This window comes from Mastomys coucha, unplaced genomic scaffold (genome assembly GCF_008632895.1).
Source record: "Mastomys coucha isolate ucsf_1 unplaced genomic scaffold, UCSF_Mcou_1 pScaffold22, whole genome shotgun sequence".
Classification (NCBI taxonomy): Eukaryota; Metazoa; Chordata; class Mammalia; order Rodentia; family Muridae; genus Mastomys; species Mastomys coucha.
In genome coordinates, this window is record NW_022196905.1 from 101100719 (window position 1) to 101106521 (window position 5803).

Sequence of the window (5803 nt, forward strand, 5' to 3'; positions counted from 1 at the left end):
ATATATATATATATATATATATATATATATATATATATATGCTATTCATATATGAATATCACATATATAATAGTACACATTCATTTTTTTACATATTTGTTTTACATTATTTGTTTTGTTTTGAGACAGGGACTCAAACTATTGCCTAGGCTGGCCTGGGACTTACTATGCAACCCACTAAAGGCTGGCCTTGAAATCATGACAGTCCTCTTGCCTTAGGCCCCCCCCCCCAAGTAGTGAGATTACAGACATGCACTACTATGCTTGGCTATTTGATTTTTTTTTTTTTTGAGATTTTGTTTATTGTTATATGCTTGTGAATGTTTGTCTAACTGTATGTTTGCACTATATGCATGTGATGCTGATGGAGGCGAAAAACAAACATCAGATTCCTAGGACTGAAGTTACAGATGATTGTGAGTTGCTATTTAGGTGTTGGGTATTAAAACCAAGTCCTTTGGAAGAGCCCACCCACTGAGGTACCTCTCAACCACTTACCTGACCCCTCTCTTCCCTCCTTCCTTCCTCCTACTACTTGCTTCCCTCCCTTTCTCCTTTCTCTTTTCTCTTTCCTACTTCCTTCCTTTCCCTTCCCTTCCTTCCTCCCTCCCTCCCTCCCTTCCTTTCTTTCTTCCTATATTGTTTTGGTTTTGGAATCAAACCCAGAGCCTCATACTTGGTAAGAAAGGAACATTGACCTATGTCCAAAGTCCTATTTAATTGTTATTACAAGATACTGTAGTTTTTTGCTGTTTAAAGTCTTTAACAAATAATGATGGTACAGGAAAAAAAAGGAACATCACTATTCACTTGATATTATATATAAACTCTAGGTCACAGGCTGGGGAGATGGCTCAGAAGTATGAGGACTTGAGTATAAATCCCTAGAACTCTATGTAAATTAGGCATTTAGTACAACTGTTATAATCTCAGCACATCTATGTGTAGGTAGTTGGCATAAACAAAAGAATTTTTAAGTCCACAGACAGCTGAACAGTAGTGGCATGCCTTTAATCCCAGCACTTGGGAGGCAGAGGCAGGCAGATTTCTGAGTTCGAGGCCAGCCTGGTCTACAGAGTGAGTTCCAGGACAGCCAGGGCTACACAGAGAAACCCTGTCTCAAAAAAAAAGAAAAAAGAAAAAACGAAAAAGAAGTCCACAGGCTACCTAACCTGATATTTGCAGCAGAAAAACCCTGTTTCAAAACCAGATAGATAAGAGGCAAAACCCAACAGCCATACCCAAGATTGTCCTCAAACTTCTACATAAATGTTGTGGTACATATGTCCTGTGTTTACTTACATATATACATTCATACATAGTTCTCTCATGTATGTATATATGTATATGTGTATGTGTGTATACACACACACACAGTCTTAGTTTTGGTTTTATTCTGAGAAGACACCATGGCCTTGGCAATTCTTATAAAGAAAGACATTAAATTGGGGCTGGCTTACACACTTAGTCCGTTCTCGCAATGGTGGGAAGCATGGCAGTGTGCAGGAAGGCATACTGGAGAAGGAGCTGAGACTTCTGCATCTGGTTCAGCAAACAGTAGGAAGAGAACTGTCTTGAGCTTTGGAGTCCTCAAAGTCCACCCTGCAGTGGCACACTTCCTTCAACAAAGGCGTACCTACTTCAGTAAGGCCACACCTCCTAATAGTCCACTCCCTATGAGCCTATGAGGGTCATTTTTGTTTAAACCATTACAAACAGAAACAAGCAAGGTCAGAATGGCTCATAGATGTGAATATAAACATTATAAAGCTTCTAGAAGAGGAATAGAGTAATTTCATGATCCTGTGCTAGGCAATTTTCTTAGGACCCAGAAAGCACTAATTATAAAAGTCAGTAAGCTGGACTTCATCAAAGTTTATAACAACTTATCATTTCTCACCATTAAGAAAATGAAAAGGCAGGGCTGGTGAGATGGCTCTCTGGTTAAGAGCACTGACTGCTCTTCCAAAGGTCCTGATTTCAAATCCTAGCAACCACATGGTGGCTCACAACCATCTGTAATGAGATCGGATGCTCTCTTCTGGTGTGTCTGAAATCAACTACAGTGTACTTATATATAATAAATAAATAAATCTTTAAAAAAAAAAGAAAATGAAAAGGCGAACTGCAAGTAAATGCCATTAGTATGTATAACATAGGTGTTGATTAAAAATTTTAAGATTTCTCTGCAACCCCATAATAAAAAAGACAAACATCCAAATTTAAAATTGGGAAAAACACTTGAGTAGATATGCTTCTGCAAAGTTTGTATGAATGATTATGTCCCCTGTTAAAAAGTGTTCCATATCTTTGGTCACTAGAGAAATAAAAATTGAAAGAAAAAAAAGGCAGGGCTGGAGAAAGAGCTCAGCAGTTAAGACCTCTTTTTACTCTTTCTGAGGCCCAAATTCATTTCCAGCTTCCACATGGTTGTAGCTTCAGTTTAAGGGAATCTGATGCCCTCTTCTGGAGGGTCCCTACACATACATGTTACACGCACATACTCTCAGACACGCATAAAGTGAAATCTTTTTAAGAATTAAATGCACAATGATATAAGAGATAATACTAAAACACTGAGTATCAGGTGATCTAGAGCATCTAGGACCACTTGAAGAAAATGTCAACTTCTTTTAATACTTTTCATCATCTACTAAATGATCAAAGAGTATCATTTCTTTGTATTTAACCAGAGAGATAAAATTATACATCCACCAAAAGTCTTATACATTCATGTTCAAGAGATCTTTACCACCTAAGGCAAAAAAAAAAAAAAAAAAAAAGAAAGAAAGAAAGAAAAGGAAAGGAAACAAACTCAGATGTTACTAGTACTTAATATATTAAAGCATCAACCACTGTAAAAAGAGTGAACTTTATACTTGATAGCATGGATAAGTCTCAAAATTATACTGAAAGAAGAAAACCATATATAAAGTAAATGATACATTATTTCATTGGTAAGAATATCAAAATAGACGAAACATGTATGATACCTTTAATCCCAACACTTGGGAGACAGAGGTAGGTAGATCTCTCTCTGCTTTGCCTGCTTGCCTTGTGGGACTGAGCAACTGCTAGATCCTTGGACTTCCATTCACAGCTGCTGCTGACCATTGTTGGGAGTTGGACTACAGGCTGTAAGTCATCAACAAATTACTTTACTATATAGAGACCACCATAAGTTCTGTGACTCTAGAGAACCCTGACTAATAAAGGTCAGCCTGGACTACATAGTTCATAGACAGCCAGGGCAACCCTGTTTCAAAAACCAAACTGAAACAGAACAAAACAAAAACAGAACAGTGGTTGCCATTGTTGAGAAATGAATAGGAAGAATTTGAAGTACACTTTAGGATTGCAGAGATGCCTTGATTAATTTGTTGGCCACACAGGTTATTTATTTGTCAGGACTCTTGAGTTATTTGCTTAAACTAGATGAATTTCATTGTTCATAAATTCTACTTCAATTAAAAGTTTTATACATTTACAATTACAAAGTGGCCTTAGAAATTACACACAGAGGTTTGAGTCTGGCTTATTTATTTTATATGACCTTGAGCTCTAACTAAGCTTCAGTTTCTTTAGATATAAAATAAAAACAGTATCTATTTTAGATGTCTAGTGAGTACTAATTAAGATGACACATGTGAAAAACTAGTATTCTAGTACTATAGAGCAAGGTTTCAACAGACATTGCATGTTATCGTTGAGGTATGTAATCCTGAGTCAAGAGTGTAGACTCAGGAACCGGGTTAATTCTGACCAGTTTGGAGCTTGGCCATTAAGTTTCTCTGTCACTTTGGTTAAGTTATTTAATTCTTCTGTGTTTCTCCACTGTGTATCTGTATATAATATAATGATGGTATCTACCTTAAATGCTTGTTATAGGTCTTAAGTAAATCATTATACTTAGAACATTTTAGAACAGCAGTTCTAAAATAATCCCTTTGGGGTTCAATGACCTTTTCACCAGGGTTGCCATCAGAAAACACAGATATTTACATTGTGTTTTATAACAGTAGCATAATTACAGTTATGAAGTAACAGCAAAAATGTTTGGTTTTTTTGTTTGTTTGTTTTTCAAGACAGGATTTCTTGTTGTCCTGGAACTCACTCTGTAGACCAGGCTGACCTTGAACTCAGAAATCCGCCTGCCTCTGCCTCCCAAATGCTGGGATTAAAGGTATGCGCCACCACTGCCCAGCAGCAAAGATGATTTTACTGTTAGGATCACCATACCATGAGGAACTGTATTAGAGGGTCACAGTGTTACAAAGCTTGAGAGCCACTAACTTAGAATAACAGCTAACATTTAATAAGTGACTAGGAAATACCTTCCTTTTTGCTATTACTCTAAGATTTCTGTTTTTTCTCCCTTCAATACCGAAATTGTTGTTTTTTGATAAAGAAAATATTAGATGTGTTGGCATACACTTGTAATCCCATTATTGAAGAGTTTAGGCAAAAAGATAATGAGTTCTAGATTAGCCTAGGCTATGTAATAAGACCATTCCAGGAAAAGAAAGGTGCTCACCTTTTCTTTTCTTTTTTTTTTTTCTTTCTTTTTTTTTTGGTTTTTTGAGACAGGGTTTCTCTGTATAGCCCTGGCTGTCCTGGAACTCACTCTGTAGACCAGGATGGCCTCGAACTCAGAAATCCACCTGCCTCTGCCTGCCTCTGCCTGCCTCTGCCTCCCAAGGTACTCACCTTTTCATTTCAGCCATGCTTGAGAAATGACTATGAAAGCGTCACTAAAGCCACTTTACCCACCTTCATCCTAAGTGTTTTCTGAGCCAGTGGTCAGTTTTTATATTTCTCTGTCACTCCAGTAAATTCTTGCCATTAGAACAAGAGCAGGAATGACAATATTACTACTTAAGGCAATGATACCAGAATGCTATATTCCCCAAGGTCTTTCCTTTCCTCCAAGCCATAAATTGGCTGAACCAAACTCCAGTCTTAAAGATACAGACAACATCATAGATGGAAAACAAAAGGAACCTGGGTGCTCATGTGACCTAGAGCATTCTTGGATTACTGTATCAGTGAGAAATAAGTTTCTGTCTAATTAAAGCCGGTGAATCTTGAGGGTCTCTTTATAAAGTACCATAACCCCACCTTAATACAAGCATTATTCATTGTTACCTTAAATTTTTTTGGTCTGTATATCTTATAGCTCTGTTAAACCTAAGTCCATTTTGACACTCCCTCACAGATGTATACATGTATTGCAGATGACTAAGCTTCCTGCTTTAAAGAGAGTACAACTAGAAAATTCCTATGATTTCCTGCCCAGTAACTATAAACTATAAACATAAACATTTTATCTATTTGTTACCTCATTGAAAGCTAGGTTTACTTCTAAGTAACTTTGTTTTATTTAAAAATTTTAAAAGAATTTCATATATACTGTATTTATATAATTTTTTGTCCAATCCTTTTCCTGCTTCCAATTTCTCCCACGTGCACAACTCCTCCCTCAAATTCATGACTTTTTTATTATTGCTATCTAGCTATCTGTCATCTACCTATTATCTATCCATCTATCTATCTATCTATCTATCTATCTATCTATCTATCTATCTAGGAATATGTGCTTATGCAATGCATATATACATACTGAATCCATTTAGTGTTGTTCATAATTCTATGTGTTTAAGGCTGACCATACACTGAGTAGCTCCCATTGCTCATCATGGAAGGGTTGGTTTTTTTTTTTTTTTTTTTCATCACTCAGAGCCTGTTAAAGGGATCCACAGCTGGTAAAATGCAAGGAATAAGTGACCATGGGGTGTCCAACCCC